Consider the following 26,982-nt stretch of genomic DNA (forward strand, 5'->3'; position numbering starts at 1 on the left):
ATTGTTATTTTTTTTTATCATTTTTGGAACATCAAAGACTGACCATGCTTCCCTGAGCAATTGTGCTCTACCTGCCAACAAACATAGCATAGAGTTAATTAACTTTCCAAAGGGGGAAGTCAAATTACAAAGTGATAGGGTGGTTGAACACATGATCTACTATGAGCGTGGGATTGCTTTGTCTTTTAATCACATGTTTTTTACGTACACTAAATTTTTATATTACAGTCAATTATGTTACTCGCTGTCATCGTAGTGCAATTGCTGTTTGTGTCTTTGGTCTGGGGAGTCTTATGCATTTTTACTGTTTTTAAGATTTTTAGAATGGTAGTATTATTTTTCACAAATTATGTTTAGGTATATTATAACCACAGTTGAATTTAATGCTATGCTATTGACAGTGGCAGTTTTCTGTCCATTTATTTAAAGTACTTGTAAGACAAGGATTTTCAGCACATACTCCAAGGAAAGCCAGTGTTAGTTATTGGAGAAGAGACAGCGTTTTTTCAATCATTCTTAATTATTAACCAAACGAAGAACAGTTTTGTCCTTGTGTAATGGAGTAGAGCCTATTTATAGATTTAAATAATAATAAAGCTATTATTTATGGATTATGTATAATGTATTTTTAGGTTTGTCCATGCATTCAGCTATTTGCTTTGGCTCATTGCTGCTCCAGTAGTATTGGAAACCAAGATTTATTGAAATGAGGCTGTAATGATAATAGAATTAATTGAGCCATTATTTCTTATGACGAGGAGCATCACTTTAAATTCATGACTATGAACTGTGCCAATGAATTCCCAGGCAGTGAAAGTGACACAAAGAAAGCATTCCATCTAACTTTATTATATGGTATAATTGTGGCAGTACAGCCAATATATAGGTACAGATTCTTTAGACAATTAGGGGAATATTTTAAACACTTTATTTATAAAACTGTTCTGTACCACTGTGCAAAAATAACAATGACCAGCTTAACCATTTAGCTTACTGCTGCCACCACTTTGGAGGACAGTTAGGTTCGGACCCTACAGCAGATACGCTGAAAGCCCTATTAAAAGTGTACTTAAGGACAGAAAAGCAATTTTTAATTAAATATATCTGAAAAAATATACAGAAAATTGGCATAAGCATTGCTGAGGTGAAAGATCATATAGATTCATTATAGAAAGCACAGGATAAAAAAGGATAAATAAATAATTATTATACATGACAGATTGAAAGTAACTGAATTAAAACTGGAGGATCCAATGAAATGCAGAGGGAAGTATTGACCCCAGGTTACATGGCCCATGTGTTGCAACAGGCGATATCTTGTATCCCAGAGCATCAATAGGTCATAGACTGGATCCACAAAACCCCATGAAAGAGAACCATCAATCAAAGAACAGATGTCATTATAAGGTATTAACACCGTCAGACAATGGAGGTTTTCCTACTAAAGGTCATGTCCGTAGTATTGCAGAATCAGGGTGTAATACCCTACAGTTTATCCTAGGCATTGCATGATGCTAGCAAAATACACTAATGAGATATCACCATCTACACCATGTTTATGGAGATATTGCAACAACAGGGCATTAAATATCAATGGGGTTATCCTTGGGGTTATCCTCTGCCAATAAAGTGTGATAACATTATTTATAAGAGGAACACTGGATCCTTAAATCCCTGCTTGTGATTGTACCAATTGAAGAACAGTCTCTACATGATGTCTCCCACTCCTCCCCACAAGTGTCTACTCACCCAATGGAGCGTAGTTAATTCTCCAGAGAAGAGGTCACTATGGTAACTCAATGATATTGCCTTCTCTCTTCCCTTTAGTTGTAAGAAGACATAAAAAAGAAATACAGTTTTAAACAGTAAGTAGTGAAGAGTAAACTCAGAGCGCATTATTTATCAAGCATCGTTTTTTTAAAATCGACTATTTTCTGCAGTTGTGCCAGCAGGATTTAAAACTGATAGAAATGGGGTGCAACAGAGCTGGGACTTTCATTGTATATTCAAAAATACTTTTATCCTCTGCAGTCGCTATTTACTGGACTGCAATAAAAGGTTGCCGACTTTATATGAACAAAAATACCTGTACCCCATTTATAGTGTTTGAGAAATCATAAAAAAGACAACATAAGAATTAAATTTTTTTGTTTCAAATTAAATGTTTAGTAATAGTGTGCCTTCATCCAAGAATGTGTGTCTTATGTCAGGTACCAATGTCAAATCAGTGTAATAATTGTTCAATGATGTACTAAGCATAGAATCATTTCTTTTTTGAGGTTGATGCAATTTTATTGATCAATAAATTCAGTAAAGGTAAATCAGATAGAAAGAAATTGTCTTCCCACACTGTTGATAAGATAGAAGAACTCTTGATATTTCAAAGCACGTGTATTGGAAATGCAGAATCATCATTGATCAGATAAATGTCTAAAAAATAATACAGTATATAAAAGTGTTTTGTTTTGACCAGTAGATCAATCCATCAGTAGTTCCTACCATGCTTAATTCTGCCATTTATAGGTGGATATGATGGACATCACATGATCTATGTTGTTTGAAGAATGAAAGGGGGTTTTCAAATTTTGCTATGGGTCCCCCTTATCCCTGGGATGAATGGCTTTAAATTAATATTGCATAATAAAGGGGTATGAAGCAGCCTGAGGCCCGATATTGCATTGCTGTTTGGTCGGTTACCCACGTTGTTAAAAATCATGCTTTTAATGCTACTACAAGCATTTGTAAACAGGTATGTGGGATGGATCCTATTAATTCCAGTGATCCCACTTCCGCCTATGGTTAGGAATATGATGGCAGCGTCTTGTATCTGCATGTAAACACATTTGGGTCAAAGCAGTGCTCCCTGGTTTTTGACATGTAGCATCACTGGCATTTTATTAACGCCATTAGGTAACTACCCTAAAATGACCTCATTCACTGGCTAACAGTCCTTGTTGAAATTATTTTCTAAACAAAATGGCAGTTTCCTATGTTTCATATTGGTATTTATTCTTACCAGGCATCAATCCTTTGGGACCTTTTTATTTTGAAGGCAATATGACATTACTACATCGGTTGTCATCATCTAGTGCTAGAACAATAAGCCTGATATGAATGTGGTCACTGTGGTTATTTGATAGCCATTCCATATGAACATATGGTATTGAAGTATGGGACAGAAGAGCAATATGAGTATGGAAAAAAGTAACTGTTTTCATCTTCATTTTAAATCAGAACTCAGTCAAATTAGCTATGTCAATTAAAGTTGTAAGATTTGTTGGTAATATCCTTCACAATTTAATCCTGGTCTTTTACTGGCTTGAGGAAAACTTTGTACACTGTTCTCTGATGTATAATGGGAGTAAACAGTGATAGCTAAGTCCACTCAATAGTGCACCGTGGCATGGTTTTGTATTGTCCATTAGTTGCACACTGTACTGTGATCCTGTGCTGTGACCATGTAAAAAGTCACAGGGCATTAGCTACAATATAATTGCTCTCAAAGTACATTTAGCAATAAGGGCTAAAGTAATAAATCATTGTGCTACTGTAAGTGTTTGGAACGCAGTATTGAGGTTCACTGGTTCATGTGGAAGATTACTTAAGTTTGTTATTTGTTGCGTTAAGACCTATAGCAATGTCTTGGGTTCTTTAGCTTTATGCTCAGTATCTTGAGGATTCAAAGAGGAGGCTTTAATGCTCTGTAACCTTTCCATGGAAAAATCTTGTTTTTATAGGCTGTTTCAATTAGAAATGAAAATTACAATACCACATACAGCATAAGTACATGACAAATGTTCATATCTATGCAGTAGTAACATATTATTTGTTTTTGTTTAAATGTAACCATAGATTAATACATACCAATTTGTTCTGTTTTGTTTAATGTAAACTTTTAACAGCAATAAATCATGTGTTCGCTTTTCATATAGCCAAGTCGCCTTCACAACTTTCATAACTGTACATAGCCATGTACTGTATTAACCAAATTAACAAATACATCAATATATTACACTGTTGACAAGGCAGAGCCGTAACGAGGCAGGTGTGGGCGGTGCCGTCGCCAAGGGGGCGAAGCTGCCGCCCGCTACCTGCCTCTGTACCTTCATCCCTTAAATTCCACAGTGGAACGCATGTGCATTTGGCATTTGGAACGCAAACTTGTGTTCCAAATGTCGAACTTCCTGTTGGTGGAACGCATATGCATTCCACTGCGAAACTTAATTGATGAAGAATCAAACACCCTCGGAAGTTAAGACTGGGCAGCACAGTGGCCTAGTGGTTAGCACTTCTGCCTCACAGCACTGGGGTCCTGAGTTCGATTCCCGACTATGGCCTTATCTGTGTGGAGTTTGTATAGAGTCTCCCTGTGTTTGCGTGGGTTTCCTCCCACACTCCAAAAACATACTGCTAGGTTAATTGGCTGCTATCAAAAATTGACCCTAGTCTCTGTCTGTCTGTATCCCTCTTTGTCTGTCTGTGTCTGTGTGAGTGTGTGTCTATATTAGGGAATTTAGACTGTAAGCCCCAATGGGGCAGGCACTGATGTGAATGAGTTCTCTGTACAGCGCTGCGGAATTAGTGGCGCTATATAAATGATGAGGATGAAGACTCTCTTTCTCTCACTTTCTCTCTCTTTCTCTCTCTCATGCCAATGGGGGGGCATTTATCATTATAAAGTAACACTTTAGAAGGAAATCAACACTTACAACAAATATAATTGTATAAAACGTGAATGGTGTAAAATCACTTTTCTAGCAATGGGTTCAGATTGGCAGAAGTTTCTTGGATAGAGAACAGATTTCTTTACTTCAAATGACGTTAAGTTGGGACACCCAGAAACTCTAAATAAAGACCCAGCTGGGACAGGGTTATAAAAAAGCAAAGTATGACAGACAACAGAGACCTCTCCTAAACTCAGGAAAGGAATCTGCAATATGGCTATAAGCAAAGTACCGTATTTCCCCATGTATAAGGTGCTCCCATGTATAAGACGCACCTTAATTTTGGCCCCTAAATTTGAAAAAAATATATATATTACGGTAGCTGTCAAAAATGCAACCGCCCCCCCTCCCCCCACACCGCTGCCACTGTACTTCTGTCCCACTGCTCCTGGATCCCCACTGCCACTGTGCCTGTCGCCCCTGCTCCTGGATCCCCGCTTGCCCTGTGCCTGGCCCACCCCTCTGTGATCTCCGCTTGCGCTGTGCCTGGCCCCCTTCTCTGTGATTTCCGCTTGCGCTGTGCCTGGCCCCCTCCTCCATGATCTCCGCTTGCGCTGTGCCTGGCCCCCTCCTCCGTGATCCCCGATTGCGCTGTGCCTGGCCCCCTCCTCCTTGATCTCCACTTGCGCTGTACCTGGCCCCCTCCTCCGTGATCCCCGATTGCGCTGTACCAGGCCCCCTCCTCCGTGATCCCCGCTTGCACTGTACCTGGCTACCTCCTCCGTGATCCCCGCTTGCACTGTACCTGGCCCTCTCCTCCGTAATCCCCGCTTGCACTGTACCTGGCCGCCTCCTCCGTGATCCCCGCCTTGCACTGTGCCTGTCCCCCTGCTCCTGCATCCCCGCTACCCCTGTATAAGACGCACCCAGGTTTTAGACCCACCAAAACTTTGGGGAAAAAGGTGCGTCTTATACATGGGGAAATACGGTAATAAGTAATTCTCTGGTACGTGTCATGTACATTTTATAGGACATTTTATAGAGAAATCCATGCTTTATGTATGTAATTTGGGTCAGTGACAGCCTCACCATCATCAGGGTCAGAAGGAGATCCCCGAGGAAACAATACTCGGAATCCCACCCACTACAGGTCACTTTCCTTTATTAATGTAGAAGGGGCTGTAGTATCTACAATACAAATGAGGAATCTTTACCAGTAGTGATGTATGTCGCTCATATTCCTGGCAGTGTCAGTCATATATATATATGATATATGTGTGTATATATATATATATATATATATATATATGATATATGTGTGTGTGTGTATATATATATATATATATATATATATATGTATATATATCTAGTGCTTTTTTTGTAAAAAAAAAAGGTGCCGGAACTCACGTCTTATTAATCTTTTATGAAAAAAAAAAAAAAAGATATATATATATATACACATAAATTTACTCCCTTCCTTGCCCCTCACACACTTGACAATTGTAAAATAAAAATAATAACTCCTACCTCCTCCTGGTTGGCTGGCAAGGCTACAGTCCAGATGACTGATGGAGTAAACACAGGATATCTAGAGGGGAGGCCCCATATGTTAATTTAATAAAACAAACATAACAACTGGACATCACTCACCTGTTACACACTGACATGTCCCCTGCTGCGGCTGCCTACCAACTTTTCTCACATATGGCCGCTAGCTATTCTCACCCCTATTCTGCACCCTGGTTTTTTTGTGGCCCTCTCTTTCCACCTCCCTCCTTTTTCTGTAGCCCTCTTTCTGCTCCCCTTCTTTATTCTGTAGCCCTCTTTCTGCTCCCCCTTTATTCTGTAGCCCTCTTTCTGCTCCCCCTTTATTCTGTAGCCCTCTTTCTGCTCCCCCTTTATTCTGTAACCTTCTTTCTGCTCGCCCTTTATTCTGTAGCCTTCTTTCTGCTCCCTTTATTCTGTAACCTTCTTTCTGCTCCCCCTTTATTCTGTAGCCCTCTTTCTGCTCCCCTTCTTTATTCTGTAGCCCTCTTTCTGCTCCCCCTTTATTCTGTAGCCCTCTTTCTGCTCCCCCTTTATTCTGTAGCCCTCTTTCTGCTCCCCCTTTATTCTGTAGCCTTCTTTCTGCTCCCCCTCTATTCTGTAGCCTTCTTTCTGCTCCCCCTCTATTCTGTAGCCTTCTTTCTGCTCCCCCTCTATTCTGTAGCCTTCTTTCTGCTCCCCCTCTATTCTGTAGCCTTCTTTCTGCTCCCCCTCTATTCTGTAGCCTTCTTTCTGCTCCCCCTTTATTCTGTAGCCCTCTTTCTGCTCCCTCTTTATTCTGTAGCCTTCTTTCTGCTCCCCCTCTATTCTGTAGCCTTCTTTCTGCTCCCCCTCTATTCTGTAGCCTTCTTTCTGCTCCCCCTTTATTCTGTAGCCTTCTTTCTGCTCCCCCTCTATTCTGTAGCCTTCTTTCTGCTCCCCCTTTATTCTGTAGCCTTCTTTCTGTTCCCCTTTTATTCTGTAGCCTTCTTTATGCTCCCCCTCTATTCTGTAGCCTTCTTTCTGCTCCCCCTCTATTCTGTAGCCTTCTTTCTGCTCCCCCTCTGTTCTGTAGCCTTCTTTCTGCTCCCCCTCTATTCTGTAGCCTTCTTTCTGCTCGGCCTTTGTTTTTCTGTAGCCCTCTTCTACTTTCGCCCCTTCCCGCTTTCTGTAGTCAGTATTACTTACCTTCTTTGCATACTTCTTTTCACTCTTTTTAGTTCGATCGCTGCTCCTCCCGCTGCCCTGCTTCCGGCCGACGGAAGCAGGACACACACACACACACACACACACACACACACACAGATGCGGTGCTGCACTGTAGCAGCACCGCAGAGAAAAAAAAAAAGTTAAAAAAAAGTTTAAAAAAAAAGGTGCCGTAACGCAAAAAAAGCACTGTATATATCTATATCTTGCATTTGCAAATATGTGTAACAGAATTCTTTCAGTAAAGTGCTAGCCACACCCCCACGTTAGGTTAGCCACACCCACTTGGCAAATGTCACTGACACTTAGATGGGGGGCGCCGGTGCCCTGTCTCGCCCAGGACACTAGAATGTCTAGTTACGGCACTGTGACGAGGTATTCAAATATTAGTTGTCGTTTTCAAACTGGCCGTCCTTGATTTTTTTTCTGACTATAAAACTGGCCAGACATGCAGCGATAACACTGGCAGTATTTAAAAAGACGCCTGTTAACACTGTATGTTCTCACATTAGGTGTAGTGACAGAGAATAATTAGATAAACATCAGTTGGACCATTACTGGGCATACCTGTACATTAATTGACTGCTGCTAGCTTCTATGTGAGTTCATCTGCCGACCAGCCCCACTGTCTAATTTGGAAACCCATGTGTGTGGCTGGAAAAGATCCTGATGCTCAGTGCATGTGCTTAGCATGCACCCATTTGTGTCCAGATCTAATTATGTAATTGCAACAATAAAGATAAAACTCATGAATTACTCCTAATAAAACATCCTTTTTAATTTTAGACAGGACACCAGTCAGGGGCGGCCCGGGCAGGGTGGCATCTGACACCCAGGCTGGTTCCTTAGTGGGCTACCTTGGGCTGCCTCATTTTTTTTTTCCTTTAAAATGTTCCTCATAGGCTGCTGAGCCGAGTCTCGACCCCGGGCTAAAATTTGCCATGCAACCCCTGACACTAGTGTCCCAAGAAGTTTCAAATAGAAAACCAGGACACTATTGTCATGTGAAGGTTATACATTTCTGTATAATATAATCCAGGCGTAGGGTCCGCCTACTGCCACTTTTAAAGCATCATTTTCAATTGCCCATTAGAAGTGATGTCATTTCTTTCAAATCCCATGTCTGAACGTCAGATTTTACAGCTGCCGGACATCAGAGGGGAGAAAATGCTGCCTGCCTACTTGTAAGTGGACATTTTTTATTCATTTTTTTTTTCTCTTTAACTCTTTCGGTGAGATCCGAGTTGAAAAATATGCTGTATGCAATTTACAATAATCCTATTATCTTTGCTATCTTCATAACTGAGGAGAACTGTGGCATGATAATAATAAAGTGTATAATAAATAAGTGTGCCCGTCTGCCATTTATTTGGTATAGTTGTTGACTGTAATCATGTATGTTCTATCTATTCTATCGATTGATCCATCCCCTTATAGATACCTCCTTGTCTATTAGTTCATCTTTCTATCTTCAAGGTTTGGAGCATTTCCCAGAGCATCACACTTCCTCCGCTGGCTTGTCTTATTCTCATAATGCATCCTGGTGCCATCTCTTCCCCAGGTAAACAAAGCAAACGCACCTGACCGTCCACATGATGCAAAAGAAAATGTACTGCATACTGGGAACACCATCACATTTTGACCCTTGTCAAAGTCGCTCAGATTTTGACGCTTGTCCATTTTTCCTACTTCCAACATATCAACTTCAAGAACTGTCTGTTCACTTCCTGCCTAATATATCCCACCTCTTCACTGTTGCCACTGTAGTCAATTTTATTCACTTCAATTGTCGGTGGTTTTAATGTAATGGCTGATCAGTGTTTATACCTAGCTGTGTTGCCAGAACTGGCCAGTGAAGAAGATTTGCGCCACCCCACTAATTCAGTAAGAATTCTGATTTTCTGTTGAGCAACAAGAGCAGAAAAAGAGCTAGCATTCTTGCCAGTCTGAAGTGACCATTGCTGTTAGGAAAACTAAATGTCTCCTTGCTTGATCCAAAATTGCGAATTGATTGTTGAAGATCATAGAGAGGCAACCAGCATTCTTATTAATCCGTATTAGCTACTATTCTGCAGACGACTGCAATGGGTCTTCCCAGAGCAGTAATTAGATATTTTAGTGCCTGGGCCAAAAAAGGAAAACTGACCCCCCCCCTCCCTATAGCCCTAAACTGTAACTACATTAACCTAAAATATTATTTATTCTGCGCTCCCTTCAGCTTTGCGCCCTGGGTAATAGTTCCTCTCACACAGCCCTAGTTATGGCTCTGGATCTTCTCTTTAGCCACAGGTTTTGCTGTAACTGCATGAAAATCCTGAACATTTCAGAGCCAAACCTTATGAACTACTGATGTACAATTCAGCAGAATATGGTTGTGTTTTATAAGCAAAGGATTTTAATAATCAGGACAATCCATTCACCTCTTTAAAGCTGCGCTACCACCTCAAATAGTGAACTTTATTTTGACTGCTTTAAAATGGCCGCAGAACAGGCGAGTGAGCAGGAAGACCAATGTGATGCCTCAATTTCCGTCATTGTGGCTTCTTATTGGGTGTTTTGCTCACACCCTCTCCAAAACATCAAACAGCCCCAGTTTTTGGGGCTTAGAGACTACCCAAGAAGACCGGGTAAAAACAGCTGAAAGGAGCTGTTCCCCCAGATATCTAGTAGGAGGTGGAGCCGTGATGTTAACTTCCCACCATAGGTGGTAGTGCAGTTTTAAAGGTTAAACCCACCTTAACGGTCTACTTTGCAAATATTGCCCCTTTTATACCTGTAAACATTTCTATATGCATGCTTTATTGCATGCTCTATTAGAGTGTATGTAGCATTTACACTACTGTGGGTCAGCCCCTTTATCTTGTTGATTTCATTAGATTTAAACAGTGACATGATAATCTATCATGCTGTTCAGTTCAATTCCTATAATGTTGGGTTTGTCATGCAGCTGCTGGTCCACCAAACACCGCAGGTGCTTCAGGACCGGTAAATGCTTTCTGCATTCTATTACATAGCTACAGAAAATGCTTACAGATAGCATAGGGGTGCAAAATAAGACATTTAGGTCTATTTTGCACATTTAGCCTTAATATAAAATATTCTGCAAAAGTGGAGTTAACCTTATATTAATAAGTGTATATAGCTCATTTCAAAATTTAAAACACCTTACAAAGAGATCTAAAGTATAGCAGTACTGAAATTGTTAACTGCTGTATGAGAGTTAATGATTTGGCATCACATTCTAATGTACATTTAATAGCCAATAACTTCCTAATTAGGAGCTGAGAACCAGTAATATATATTCCTGCTAACAATGTACCTAGGGAACTGAATATATCCACCAACTCGCTACAAAACGTATAACCCATTTCTTAATCACACCTTAATCTTGTTTTTTGGAATAAACATGAAAATGAACATGTTTTTCAAGTCATGCAAATGTATTCCCATTTATGTAGCTGGTTTCATGGTGTTTTATTTATGGATTACCCCTAAAAAATACTTTTATGATGTTTAAATGTGATATTCAGATTACTGCTTTGAATGGGAAATGGAAGTAAGAATTAGCGAAGCAAAATGAATTGTCATCTTTGAAATCTTTGCAGTTATTGGTCTTTTAGATCTCAGCCTCTGTTTTGGTTAACATCTAGTTACCCAAAGCCACACTCAAAATGAGCAATCCTTGAAAATGTACAGTAAATATAGTTTCAGTTTTTGGAACAGTGGTGCGCCCTATAAAATATATAGTTACTACATATAAAACAGTTCTGCTCCAAAACAAAGTAGAGCTAACCACTGCCACCTTAGAGATGAAGGGATGTTTGGATGCAGACAGGAGAGGAGAGAGTAGTGCAGCATACCGCATTGTAGTGATTAATCTCATTACTATATATGTGCACCCTTGATCTGCCTCGATGGTATGGAGGAAGAGAGGTTTTCCCCTGAAGTCATATACCTCTTGGTATTTAGCCTCAGAGAGACTGTGCAAAATGTTTGCACAAGTTGTTTTGACTGCTGTAAGGGTCGTCAGGCAGCAGATTCTATGCCAATGTTGGCTAACCTGTGACACTTCAGGTGTTTGTGAAACTACAAGTCCCAACATGCTTTGCCAATATATAGCAGTTTATTGCTGGAAGGGTATAATGGGACTTGTAGTTTCACATCACCTGGAGTGTCACAGGTTAGCCAACACTGTTCTATGCTGTGTATTTTTTCGTTATACCCTAAAGCTTGCAATATGTGGATTCTTTTTACTTCTCCTTGCGTGTTATTCCCCTTTTCCACATAAATCTGGGAGCTAAGGTCCCCAAACTTGTATATTGATGTATAGACACTTAGGTTGCTATGAGGGATATTTAATTGTTATGTGGCACCCGGACTTCACAGCGTGTCTGGCTGTGCACATTGCCGGCAATTACGGCGGTAATCTCTGCTTATTTTTCTCTGAGGTGCGTGGAAAAATGAACAGAGATTCCAGCCATAACATCGGTATAAACTGTCTTAGCGGACGTTCCAAAGACACCTCATGCTGAATTAATTCTCCCCTTTTATGTATAGGTGCCCATTGCCTACATTATTGTTATTGCTAACCTTCATATAGCACCAGCATATTACGCAGCACTTTACGGAGGATTCTCAATCATTCACAGTCTAAATTCTCTACCACACAAACACTCATTAACCTACTAGTATGCTTTTTGACAGAAAAGGGGAACCAGAGCACCTGGAGGAAATCCACACACACATGGAGGGAATATACTACCCATAGAGCTGTGAGGTAGCAATGACCACTATGACATTGTGTCACCCGTCTATGTACATATATATATAGTGCATACATATATTCCCTGTCAGCCCCATTATATACTGTAGGTAGAGAAGGACAGAATGCAGCTAAAGGTTTATTAGGCTCCAACATATATGATCTTTGTACTTTAACAAGTTAAAGAATATATACTTTATTCACACAGTTATTCAGTTGGTGGATCCAGAGATCATCCACGGGCTGTACTTGTGTCACCCCGTCTACGGTGATGGGACACGTTTTCTAGAACCTGAAAGTGTACTTGGTTGTTTACCAACAGTTAGTTCATTTATTGTTGTCCGAAACGCTTATGCAGTGAAAATCTATGACTGATTTTCTGGGTACTCTGCACAATATAGACTAATGAGATCAACTACACAACATTACATTTTTCTCTTGACTTATATGTTCACTTTGTATGTGGGTGAATGAACTGTAGTCCCTTAATTGCATTGCTGCAGTCTTTACATTCACATGTATGTCATGTCCCCTGTGCTGTAGTGTAATTAATAGCATTTTTGTAAAACAATTTACATTCTAGTTCAGTATTTTGAGGATTGAAGAAGCAAAATTATATTTAAATTATTTTCAATTCAAATGCCTTCAAGCTGGTGCCTAAGCAGAACTGATAGCAAATAATAAAAATAGGCTTTATTTCCTAGAAGTCAGGAGGTAGACGGGAGGGCAGGTGCCCTTTAAAAAGAAAGTAGTTTTTATACGGTCTAAAATAATCTTGTTTGTGGCTGTATTTATGTAAAATGTCATGTAAGATGTACGTTAGTAGCTCAGGGGGGAAAGAACTGTATTTATCTTCTTGTCCTTTTAGCCAAGTGTTTACGTAGTGTGAAACAGGACCTCTTAAATCCTAATATGGAAGTAATGTTACCGTGCTAGGCACACAGCAATTTATTAAAGTTTTAAGCTATGTCATCATTTTAATTGTTCTATAATTAGGCCCTGCTAACCAGAATTACATGCCCTTCATGTTCTAAACCAACACCTAATTGATAATGGAACGTTTTAATGTGCTGTTCCTATTCAACTTCTCTTGGTATACATTTTCCCAGGTTAATTATTCTGACTCAGCTTGGTCTTGGTGGCTCTGATTGTTTAATTTTGCTGTTGATCATTAGAAAAATATAGTGGGTGTTCAGACTCTGCACTGCACAGGAAAGATTGTTCCCAGCTCCTTCTTCTATCAACTAATAGCCACTTCTAAACAAATGAGCTGAAAGCAGATAGCCTGCCTCAAGGGTAGAAAAGTTCTTCAGAACTGTCATTAAGTCTGCAAAGAATGTGTTAACGTAATACTGCACCTCTTTTCTACAGAGCCAAATATGTCTATCTATAGATTTGTAGTTAGGCTGGGTACACAGCACAGGTTTCACCCCATTATTGTGCCAAACTCACAATAAACCAATAAATGTTAGGTCTGATATTGCCTTAGTATGTACGCTCCCACGATCATGTTTTATCGTACCAAAGCACATCGTATTGTTTCATTTGATTTTATAACTTGACTAGAAATCTTTATAAACGATGGCACGAAGTCGGGCAAATTCGGCAGTGTGTATGCACTCATGACCAGCAGTATAGGCAGATCTCCATAAAGTTTACAGCAGTGGCAGTGGCGCACGCAGGGGGGGTATCTGGGTCTCCAAAAACCCCTCCCCTCCACTAAAAAAGTGCCCTATATAGCGGCACTGTACTACAGCAGCCGCGGTATTGTATACAGCACTGCCGCGGACGCTTCTTTGACAGCGCCGCGGCTGCTGTTTAGTACAGTGCTGCCTAAACGGAGCTCTCTCGTTTTTTTGTTTTTGGTGGAGGGGAAACCCCCCCTTCAAAATGCTCCGTGCGCCCCTGTACAGAGTCACAATCTTTTCAGCACATGGTTATGACAGATGAAGAGCACAGATCTGAAGGTAAATTGTGTGTGTCCGCATGAATTGGCATGCTAATTGGGAATTTCAGTTGTTTGTAAAATCGTTAAAGATATTGCTGCGGGAGAAATTTTCTGTAGTGTGTATCTATTTTCACACACACCTTTATTTACTTTTAGGTTTGAAAGTGTTACATTTAGATTGTGTTCTTGTCGCTGAGGTAAAGACAACTGGACAGACGTGGATCAACACAAAGCAGCAGAATGACTGCACAATAAGCTAGTTGGCAATTTAGATACATGAGCATCAAATAAATGTACTTTAGCTACTTTGGTCAAAATAGCATGTGGCATACAGTTGTTGCAGATTGTTGAGTAGTCCTGGATTGATGGCACACTGGTGATTACCTGGCTGAAAAGCTTTAAAAAAGAAACACAAGTCACTAATTTCTGTAACAAAGCTTATTAGTAAATATTTGCTTTATACACTGGAAGCAGTTTTACTACTGTGCTGTTTATAGGTGTGGTGTGCAAATATTAATAGCTTCCCATGAAAGGACTGAAAACAACTGGAATCATTTATATATCTCTGGGGAATTTTTAATACTTTTGTAGCATGTTATATTTTTCCTGTAATGTTCCTTTTTTAAAAATGTTTCCCAAAAATCTGAATATTCTTAACACAACTTAATAGTTACTTAATTTTTTTTGGTTGTTTTAAGACCACCTACAATAATGACTGGCACATAACTATTCACTCATTTGCTGATAATCCAGGACTGATTTTAATTGACACCACACAAAATTTGGGCTAATCCCTTTACCAAAGTAATTTATGTGTCCATAAATTCTGTAAAATAGCCCATTTAAACAATGGTATTATCCAATGTGAGCCAAAATGAAGTTTATCCTCTTGTCTCATAACTGATGGAATTTAAAGCATTAATTCCTTTTAATGAGCGTTTACTGATAATTAATTTATTTGAGATTAACCAGTGCTGACAATAGTGACTTGATTTTACTGTGTAACAGGCAGTGTCACCATTGAAGTTTTGCCCTTACATTTTTTTGGGCAGCCCTACTATTATGTAACATTTGACCATTTAAATTAGACTTTCCCCATGCTTGATACTTTTTACATGCATTGATTTTACACTTAAACCAATCCTTATCCATTGAGCCTCGCACCCTGGTATGGGCTGCTCATACAGGAGCTGTCTGGAAAGCTCTTTTATGTATTCCCTCTTTTGTGCCAATTTTTGTAACTTTGTCATTACTAGATGTTTTAAAAGAAAGAAAAGGGACATTCCTGAACTGACAGAGAAATCATGGTGATTAGTATTGCCTCCTTTTGTAATTTCACAAGGGTCGTTCTAATAGAGTTAAAAAAAAAACTTACATAGTGTTTGTTTCAACTCAGTCAGACTCCATGAAATAAATCCAGATATTTGAGACAGATGCCCCAAATGTCATAGAGGAGAGGGAACTTTTTTCCATCTAATCTGGATTTGCCCTGTTAGAGGCTCTTGGAAACAAGAAGTTGACTTGTGTTTTTGGACTACTGCCTAATCTATTGCTTCTAATACTTTGCAAAAGTTGGTGATAGATACATCTACTTCAATTTCACTTTTTATGTATAAAGAGAGATTGTGCACTGTCTTGGCATTGCTTAATAGATGGATAACACATATTAATAGTATATTACTGTTGTATCAATCAGCTTCTTTATCCGTAACTAAATATGTGAATCATACCCTGTATTTCATTCCTTTAATGCAGGTCTGCATAATAGAAGGACATGCTTCTCTTTCTTGCTTATCTGTGAATTAGCACACTAACTGACATGCTGTGTTTGCCGTTTTACCTCTTTTTCCATTATTAGGTTCACCTAGGACAGTTGTATGTTGCAGAGAGTGTTTGGAGGGAAACTGCCCAACCCTACTTTACTTTTTAACAGAGCTGTATTATAATGTGACTGCACCATGTCTTTTTTTAACTAAACGTTTGGTTATGTCATGTGTCAAGTAAGTAAACGTTTGGTTAGTGAAGGACATTTAAAGTAACAAAACTAAGGGGCATATTCAATTGATGGCGGGATCGCAGAATATCCAGCGCTCAAAAAATATTACCGTTATTACGGTAATCCTGCGCGGGAAAACCGTTAATACGGTAATTTACTCGCTGGATTACTCAGGGAGCTGCGAGCTGAAATCCGGCGAGAAATTACCGTATTAACGGTAATATTTTTTGAGCGCGGGATTTTCGGCGATCCCGCCGTCAATTGAATATGCCCCTAAAAGTCACACATTCATCAAAATAAATCAGTAGGGCATAACTAGTTTATAGTTAAATGTGAAATGCACCCTAAAAATTGAATCAAATTTACTTATTTTCAATTCTTTACCTGCTATTTTAAGTTACAACTAGTAAGGAAAACACACATGGCCCACAATACATGAGTATTATAGATAAACTGTAGGAGCAGTAGGAAAAGACAGCAGATGGGGAAAGATTTTAGAGACAATAATACATAAAATGCAAACTTTATATATATTTATCAGCTTACAATTCTAATAATACAGAGCTTCTGCATCAAATTAAATTCCGCATAATGAAGACTCTTCTATATTTCTAATGGCAATCAACTTATTGCCTCATCTTATATAATTTGTACTTATTTTTCTTGTTTGCAGAAAAGTCACTGTGACCCTATGTAAAAGACACTATGACAAAGTCTTAATCTTATCAGCATAACACAGAAAACAGCGCACATAAGGAATACAGATGCCAAAACGCAGTACACTGGGCTTCCACTTGAACATAATTATTTTCCCCACTCATCCCCTGGCTCTAACACAATTGCCAGACTAGGGTTATATTGTTTTTATGTATGCATTTAATATACATTTAGATGCATTTACAAGTACATTCAGTCTGCTTCTGTGATAAAACATTGCAAAGACCTGAATGCAAATTTTATTGAGGGAGTGGCCCTAGCATTCTCCAGTGACGTTGCGTAAAGAACATCACATGATATGTTGTGGTGTGTTCCTATAAAAACAGTACTGATGGTTCTTTAAGAATACTGTAGGGACACTGTGTGTAATGCATATGATAGGATAAACATGCAGACATCTGCAAAATTGTTACAGGGGGAGGTATAAACTGAATTCATCATAAAATATAAGAGAATAGCTATCCAAAGTAAAAAGAAAAAAAAAGTAAGGTTTTAATCTTGACGTATTCCAATGGTAAAGGCTGTCATCCTTGGGTGGCTCTTGAGTATAAGCGATTAGGAGATACAAGGATAGTGACAGGTGCAGACTTGACAGTCTTCACCCTCAGTAACGCTCTTACATGCCAGAGTTCTGTTTTATAGTTATGATTTTAATGCAAACGGAATGAGTGACAAAGATTGCTGTGACCTTTTTTTTTTTCTTTTTTTAAATATCCAAGTAGAGCTGAGTTTAAAAATCACAGGAACGTAAACATTGGTGGGGAGTTAGTTTTTACCTACCGTGAATTAGCCAGGCATGTAAGGCGATGGGTGCTATGAGCATATTAGTCTAGGGCAGGATGGACCGTTTATAAGGAATTGGTATCTGATAGCTGTCAGTGTGTTCTGTAATATATTTTATATATTTTTGTAATATATGTTTAATAATGTATCATATTAGAGACAGCTTACTGAGGATTAGACTAATAAGCACTTAAACTTACATTTCTGGTGAATTATCAGTGTGTGTGTGTGTGTATAGGGCATGGAGTGTGCTGAAACAACCGTAATTGAATTGTCGGTGTGTGTGTGTGTGTGTGTGTGTGTGTGTGTGTGTGTGTGTGTGTGTGTGTGTATAGGGCATGGAGTGTGCTGAAACAACCGTAATTGTTCTGATCTCACTTTCTGCAGAATGTCAGGCATCATTATGCACTTTTGCACTGTCTTCATATAAATACGATTTTTTACAACTGACAAGCCTTTGTTTGACTGTGCTGAGGTGCGAGGTTTAGGTAAATGTTGTTGTTACAAACTTATTCAAGCGCATCTAAACTTTCAGTTTATGCCAGAAGGCATTGGTAGTTCATGTTAGCTTGACGATCTTCAACATGCACTCTCCCTATGAGAGAAAACAGGTCAAATAAAAGCTTATAAGATCTTTCTATCAGAAGTTTGGCAGTGTGAATGGACATGGCACGGTGTTAGCATTGCTTTATTATACTAGTGATTATGAAAATCACAGCAGAATGCATAATGGTGAAACCTTGCTAGCAGTCATGGTGATAAGGTAATAAGCATATCGATGTAGTGCATAATATTAGTGTGCATGGCTATATTTTATTTAAAATTGTATTGCATAAGTCACTTCAGCAGTTAAAACTTGAGACATTAAAACATTAGCAAGTGTTTTTTGCAACCTATGACCATTAGTCTTGATAAATCAGATGCAACAGGAGTTTACGGTAAAGAAGTTTCCAAGTAACAGATATCTAATGACCAAAACTCAGACGTTTCCAGATGAAATTGGAAAATATGGGTACCCACAATGTCTGTAAATTCCTAATCTGTTTTCTCAGCCAATAAAATATCCATACTGCCATAATGTATGCAAAATACTATACATCAATTAAATGGTGCCCCAAGAAATAACCTGAATAAAACTAACAAACTGTTAGTACACTTTGCACTGTTAGAGAATAACTATCAAAACCAAAACTTCCTATTTAGTATTCATTGAAGTTTAGTTTATGGGGTATGGGTACCGTCAACATAGCTGCCTGTTTGAGGGCTTGTACGGAAAGTCGGTTCTACATCCACACTCACAGTGTGCTTTCTGTTCTGTGTTTACTGGGAGGTAAGTGCAGCTTAAGTGGACCTCAGAATAATGATGTGTTGATCACTTAATGAAATGTTTTGACTATGCCAATTTGACAGCTGGACAGACCAAAAATAAAACAAGTTACATTGTGTCGATCCAGTATTCCAGTGAGTTATAGGTAAAGTGTTCTTCATAGTGATCAATAGATCATTATTCTGAGGTCCACTTAAACTGTGATCGCTACCTGGAGAACACAGTGCAGGGCGATGCACCTCGGGCAGATGTGAAGCTGCACATAAGTAAATACTGTACTATAAAATAGTCCAGCAGTAGTTGTATAAAACATTTCAGAACCTTACCTGTCATTATTTGTCAGAGGAAACTGCATTCCCTAGATAAGTAGAACCCTGCATTTATCCTGATGTATACCACGCACCTCTAAATATTATCTATCTGGTGGAGCTGCTTTTTCGTATAAATATGTATTAGTTTATAATAATTGATGACCAAGTTAACCTGTTTCATTTAAGCAATGGCTGGACAAATGGCATTCACTTACGTGACATTATTTCCTTTATTTTAAATTAAATGAAGTGCTTTTGGTTACTTGATCAAGCAGTATAGTGAGGGTCAGTGTAGGGTTGATTTATTTATTTATTTTTTAGACACTGAGGCCCTCTATTACTTTACACAAGACTATCCAAGTAACCCATTTCTCACATGGCCTGCATGGTTGTAAAATATTACATAGAACACTTCTCTATGGTGTTCACATACTTTACTCTATAACAGACACTAGTCATAAATCTCTGGGGAACCTAAGAGGTATGAAAAGTGAGAACAATTTGTCATGGAGATTATGGGAGGTTGTGATTTAACACATTCTATATTAAGGTCATAGGTCAGTGCAGTCGGGTAAAGTTGGTGGTTTTGGTCGTAACTTGAAACCATGAGAATTCTCATCACCTCCATGTAGCATTTAGAGATGTCATTGTATAGTTACTATATTGTCTGCAAACAGGTGGCACAGGAACAGTATTCCTAGCCAGCATGTATAAATCAAAATATACTCAACACTTCTATTATTTATGTCTGCAGTGTTTACTGTAAGATGATGCATACTTTCTATTGGTATATTTCTGAATTCTAAATGATATTTATGCTATGGGAAACATGTGGTAGATGTATAATCATTGCTCAAATTGCATATATACATATGTATGAATTGAACTAATCCATATTTTAGGATTCGGCCTTATACCGATTATTAATACAGAAGCTTCTGCCAAATTACAAAACCTAAATTAAGCAGTAGGAGACTTAACGATAAAGTCTTATTTCTGTGTTTAGCTGTGGGAAGTGACAAGTCTGTGTCCTATGCACTATAATCGCAGAGAAAAGAATGTAATGGTCATGATCAGTAGAGCAATTAATAAGATCATTAATGGAAAATTCTTCTGTAACCAATGAACTAAGAATTATTCCTCTTTTTACATATTTAATCCATTTACATTTACTTAGGTTACTCTTAAATAACCTATAACACTAATAATTACTAGCATTATTCTGAAATTTAGACCTAAACCATAGGTTCAAATTATTATAGTTAATATGATCACAAACTCTGAGATCATATATATAGCCAAAATAAGATGCAATACTATAATATGTGTGCCCTCAAATATATTGGCAATTAATGGGGCAAATTAAACCCCCATTGCCGCAACATACGTAATTAAAATTAAAAAGAAAATTGTTGTTCTTTAATAAATTCTGAACAGTCTGATAAAGAAGACATTTAAGTTCTTCTGTGTAAGTAGTACAATCCAAATTATAATGCGCTTTGGGCATACACAGGTTGGGAGTTGCACAAATATAGTGAGATGACATCTGTTGTGCCCAAGAATATTGTTCCTTCAATTCCAAATCTGTAATAATATCAATGAGATTATCTGTATCTCTCAGATAAAATAATAATCTACTGCCAAATAAATGATTGGTCAGCTCTCATAGTGGTTCATTGATTAACCAATGCCAGCAAAGATAGGTCTCCATTATAATTTTTTCGGTAAATTGTGTAAGGCATGAGAAATAGGATCATCAAAAGGAAACATGTTTAGTTTCCAAGTCTGTGATGCATCCGGAAAGGAGACCTAATGCAACTAGAGAAAGCAATTCCTCCAAAAAAATTTAACGGGATTAGAATGTTACATTTCATATGTATCCTTATCTTATAGTTACCTGATGAATTATGTGAGATTCTTTTTCAATATTCCATCAGATCCACACTTAAAACTATTATGACAAGGCCTTCCTTGCTTTCTTAGTAGGATTAGGAGTAATGTTTGCCATCAGAAATATTATCATGTAGCTGAATTAGTTCCTGTTCCAGACTCTCCACAGAAATAGGTTTTAGATCTCTACCTATTTCGGTAAAGGCAAGAATAGAGGAGTGCCCCCATTTTAAGATAATGTTTGTTCTTTGTTTGGTTTATACATTTCATTATATTCTCTAGGGGAAGCACCTTGTGCTCATATGAAAGATCACTATATAAACTATTGTAGCAGAATGTTCCTTGACAATTTATTTCAAGCAGACTATTCAGTTGAAAATATGACTTATTACAATACTAGTGGATAATCTGTGCTGAGGTCCATTTTCCCTTGTCCTTTTCTCACTGTGACCCTTACAAATAAAAAAGTTATTATTGTTTAATCAGCAAATAGCAAAAAATGCTAAAATGCGTTTGGTCACTGAGTTACAAATTCTGTAAATCCGCCTGATCTGTAAAGCACGAAAACCATTCCAGAGGACAGATTCCAATGCTGTATAATAAATCAGAGACCATTTATGGCCTTAGTTTTCTGTTGAACCAGACTGGTTGTGTAATGTTAAGTTGGCCACCCGCATCAATTTGGTAATATGATCTTTTTTTTTTTTTTTTTTTATCATATTGTTAAAGAATTTCTTGTATGGAACATTTCCAGCCATGAAATGTCTGACTGAAGTGTGTTTACTGTAACAGTACAATTCAACTTAAACTATCCTGCATCACATGTGCTAATATCAAGTTTGTATTGTGTTCAACGCAGTCTTTACTTAATGAACAATTGGATTAATGAAGGTTCGGATTGCTAAACAGTGATTATTCCATGTGCTTCTATTGCCAACAAAAGCCAAAAACAACTGTTGTCAAACACTTACCTAGCAACAATTCATTTATCTTTGACTAATTTCATTAATATATTTTTTTACAACTAGTGTATATTCATATTTTCTTTTTTTAAGTCATTACAGCTATATTACATCCCCAAAAATACAGATATAAGATAGCAAATGAAATAATATTCAGTGTTATATTACAATTTTATGCTAATATTATACAAAATTATACTAGTACTGCCATACAAAAATGGATTTAAAACATGACCTAAACAAAAGTAATTTGTTTTGGCTGAATTATAAATATTATCTAAAACAGAACAGTAACAATAGATGAGGGTGAGGGGTAAATGTCCCTGTTTTACTATCGGACCTTCTATATTTAAACTCAATGATGTAAGTATGGTCTTAGCAAAAAAAATAAAGTAAATTGGGGCGAAGGTGGTTGCTTTGTATTCCTTTTAGCATGGATTTTATGTTTTTTGCAATTACTAGTGTAACACCTTTTCCCTGTTAGGGTGTATATATAAGTTTGTGTGTGCGGTCTGCAAGTGAATTCAGTACCTTGTATTTCAGATTGCACAGTGCCTCCACCTTGGTCTGATTACAGAAGGGTCGTCTTTGGGTAGTGTCCTGGTTGTAGCAACACCAGAGGGAGACCAAGGAACCCTCCGCCCCCCTTCACTGGACCAAAAGCATACACAAATGAATAATATCACACATGAGTTATCTTTAGAGGCCACACTGGCACATTTATTAGTGTAGTATAAGCTTCTAAAGGGATTTTCCAATATTTTAAATACAAAAAATTTAAATTGTAGTTTAAACAAACAATTGTATATAATCCATAAATAGTACTATATAATACCTATACTACCATACATATATATTCTCTCTTCTCTATTATTCTACTACTAAGAGGTACCTTTCCTTAAACTACAATCATCTGGCAAATATAACTAATATCAAACAATTAACATGAAATAAGTTCAGCAGCATAAATAGACATATGTTTACACTTTGGATTTCACCATCTATCCCTTAGACATGACCATATAGTCACTTCAGTATCGTAGAATTTCTCTTGTATGTGACTGAGAGGGTACTGAGGTAGTCTGCACAGTTTCTCATACATGTAATTCAGTCTCTGCTCCCTAATTAACTCTCCCTGTACTAATCCCCTGTTAATATTATCTCAGTCCAGCAAAAGGGTTCATTTACATTACAATCGTCAGGCCTTCCCAACTAGTCCCTATCTGACTACTAGTGTCACGGGCACTAGGAGTCTTTACCAAGGGATCACCAGGTGGTAGGCTTACCAGAGCAACGTAGATGGTAATAGAGTACTCTGGTAGCAGGGTGATCACGGAACAGGCAATGGTAGATGATGAGATGCTCAGGAAAGTCTATGACTAGCAGCACTGGTAATATGGAGGTATTAATACACGAGGAACTGTATGGACAAGGACACGTGAAGGTAGTCAGTGGTCTGCGATAGCAAGTTGTACCACTGCTATAGTGAGGAGGAATGTCCAACAGCAACGAGGAGGTGATGAGAGTCAGCGGTCTGCGGAGAGCAAGTTGTACCGCTGTCTGAGTGAAGGAATGGAATCCAAGTGGAGGTATCCGGGTAGTCAGTGGTCTGCGATAGCAAGTTGTACCACTGCTATGTGAGAGGATACTGGAACAGGTGATACAGGAAACAGGGATCAGTGGTCTGCCTTCAGCAAGTTGTACCACTGAATATATATGTGAGGAGGTGTACAGGGAGAGACTGCAACACAGGATGTACACGGGCACCTTAAACACGATCCACAATAATATGCACAATATATATAAATGACTGAACAGGTCTGCAAATAAAGAAAATCTCTTGAAGTAATCCAGCACAAGATAACACAGTCAATGATGACAATAGACTCAGCGGATAGCAGACTCCAGAGGAGAACCAACACAGTCCAGCAAGGTATGCAATACGCCAGCACAGTCAATGAGAAGTATGCATACCGTGGTTCAGAAGTAGGCAGTCAGATAGGAGTGCAGCGATACCTGAGCGGCAGGAGGCCGGCAGGATGAGAAGTCCCTGGAGGAAGAGTCTAGTAGGTGCAGCGCACAGGTAAGTAGACCAACAGGGACACGAATCCACAGGAATCAGTAGAACGTGGAACTGGACTCATGGAGGACCCAGGTGAATGGAGATGATCTAGCAGAGGAGTAGTTGATGAGATACGAATCCAATGCTGACAGGAGGGTAGAGACCAGCAGGACCCAGGAAGGCGTGGAGTGCGGATCAGCAGCGGGTGGATGATGGCGCTGACAGCAGCAGCAGGGCTCTGCGGACACACGGAGGTAACCAGTAGCAACCAACAGGTACCAATAGCGATGGAACACGGGAGAGCAGAGTAGACCAGGAGCTGTTGATCACGAAGAGAAGCAGATGGTAATAATAGCAGCAGTCTCGAGGAAACACGGGAGAGATGAGATGAGGCTGAGGTGCACAGGAGCAGCGGATAGGAATCAGCTAACAGTCACGATGGTGAACACAGGCGAGTTGCAAGCTGGAGGCTGTAGTGCACGGAGGCAGCGGATAGGAATCAGCTAACAGTCACGATGGTGAACACAGGCGAGTTGCAAGCTGGAGACTGTAGTGCACGGAGGCAGCGGATAGGAATCAGCTAACAGTCACGATGATGAACACAGACGAGTTACCAGCTGGAGACTGTAGTGCACGGAGGCAGCGGATAGGAATCAGCTCACCGACTTGATGATGAACAGGTGAGTGGATGTGGAGAGAAGGCTGTAGTGCACGGAGGCAGCGGGTAGGAATCAGCAAACAGTCACAATGGAATATGATAGCGTTGAAGTGGTATAGAAGACTGTAGTGCACGGAGGCAGCGGATAGGAATCAGCAAACAGTCACGATGATACAGTTGATGGTAGAAGTGGTTTGGAAACCACAGAGGTAGAAGTGGTTTGGAAACCACAGAGGTAGAAGTGGTTTGGAAACCACAGGAATCAGCAGCGCTGAATACACGAGGAAACATAGGAACACCTTCAGAGACTCATGGGGAATGAGACTCCAAGATCAGGCAACGTGGTGTTGACCACAGGTGCTTAATATAGGGAGTGTTGCCTGATCTGCCAATTGCGTTAAAGGGACATACACTGAAGTATAGGAAAGGGCTGCGCATGCGCAGACCCTCAGGATGGAGGACGGCCACGGTTCCTAAATGTCCGGGAAGAGGCACTCACGGTCCGGTGAGTGACAACTAGTATAATACGTCCCAATGTTTCTCCCTTTTCCTTCTCACTGTGTCTCTCTCTATATCTCTCTGGGGTATTTTCTTTATTCCAGACATTTACTTTAAACAATTGTCAGGCGTGTACTCCCCTCACCAACAGCTCTTATTTACCAATATGGCTCCTCTGTATACAGGGGTCTAATAGATACTGCTCCCTCCTCTTCTCAGACTTGTGGTGCTCTCACAGAGTCTCTGTCCTGCCTCTCTCCTCCCTCTGTTTTGCTCCCAAGCAATAGTACAGGGGTACACTCACTTCTCGGTCAGCTCTGTTTATTCCTCTTCTCTTCCATACTCCCTTTCCTGTTTCAATTGCTGCACTCCAACTGCCAGGTTTAAAGTCATTCCTCTCACACCTCAGTTCCTTCCCCTTTTGCAAGCTCTTACTGAATTCTCCGGCAACAGCTCAGTGCAAACCGGGGATTGTAGTTCCTGGTTGACTACAGTTCCCTAATGCGCATGTGCAGATGTCCGTGTCTGCCAGCGCTACACTGGCAGAGTTGAAATTAAATAATTATTAGTGTTTCTGTTGATGATCTAGCAAGTGGTCGAAGTGGTGGTATAGAAAATGTAAGTGAACGTAAATGTTTGTCTATCAATCAATTAGTGGCGCTGTGGCATACCACGGTACACCAGACCACTTCCACCACTGGAATGGAGGACCATGGCGCACTAAATGTTCCAGAAGTAAGGAATGTAGCCAAGTATAGTCATGTGTTGCTCTATATGCAGATACTGTTTAACTTGATGTATGACCTAATAGAGTAAAAAAAAGGTGGGGCATTCTTGTTATGAGAAATAGGATAGAATATGTAGTAAAGTAGTGATCATGGATGAAGGTGCACAGTTCACCTGCCAATACATTGACCAGTCAATCATATCTAAAAAGTGGTTGAAAACTACTATCAGTAGTGAGATTTGTTTAATCTAGGGTAGATCCCTTAAGATACACAGACACTTGTTCTCATTTGCTGGTATGCTGCATTTTAAACATGAACTGCATTTTAAATAAGAGCATACTTGCCAACTTTTCCTCGTTGGCTTCAGGGAGATCCTGGGGTAGGTGGGCGTGCGGGGGCGGGGCTTGATAAATCGCATCATTTTGGCACCGTCGCCTAAACCATTGTCACAATTTTGGCCAATTACAACAGGGGTCGGGGCTAAGATGACACAAAATTTGTGTCAATTAGTCCCGCCCCCACCACTTATCTATTGTGGGGGTGAAAACCGGGTGGTTGCTCTGCTCTCCCGGGAGTAGGCTCTCCCGGGAGTAGGCAACTATGCATTAAAGAAAAGCAGCTAATGAATCTCTAGAGTCTGAAGTGTCTTTTACATTTCTGTCTCCATTACTGAAGTCATGTTATCCTCCCTGTCAGTCTTTGATTAAATCTTAGTCTTCATGAAAATGGCCACCTCCATAGGCAACAATTCATGGACATAGGACACAATTTCTGAACTGTGTCATCATGCCACAGATGGCGAAGCCAACCATGTCTTGTACTGGCTCAGCATCAGGGAGAATGCCAAACTCTTCAGGAAGTGAGGGAGATCACCCCTATTTCAGGGAGTCTCCCAGACATTCAGGGAGAGTTGGCAAGTATGAATAAGAGTTGGTGAAGCACCGTA

At 39.4% G+C, this 26,982-nt stretch overlaps 1 protein-coding gene and 1 long non-coding RNA gene across 4 annotated transcripts in view; one reads left to right on the forward strand and one right to left on the reverse strand.

Moving 5' to 3' along the window:
• Positions 1–26,982, forward strand: part of TBCK (TBC1 domain containing kinase) — a 214,011-nt gene that overhangs the window by 126,487 nt on the left and 60,542 nt on the right. The window lies entirely within an intron of this gene.
• LOC142143116 (uncharacterized) overlaps positions 1–26,982 on the reverse strand; it is a 49,131-nt gene that overhangs the window by 18,667 nt on the left and 3,482 nt on the right. Inside the window, exon 3 of the long non-coding RNA XR_012689494.1 lies at positions 1,750–1,821. This is a non-coding gene — a long non-coding RNA (uncharacterized LOC142143116). The remainder of the gene's footprint in view (positions 1–1,749; positions 1,822–26,982) is intronic.

The sequence above is a fragment of the Mixophyes fleayi genome, chromosome 1, assembly GCF_038048845.1.
Source record: "Mixophyes fleayi isolate aMixFle1 chromosome 1, aMixFle1.hap1, whole genome shotgun sequence".
Classification (NCBI taxonomy): Eukaryota; Metazoa; Chordata; class Amphibia; order Anura; family Limnodynastidae; genus Mixophyes; species Mixophyes fleayi.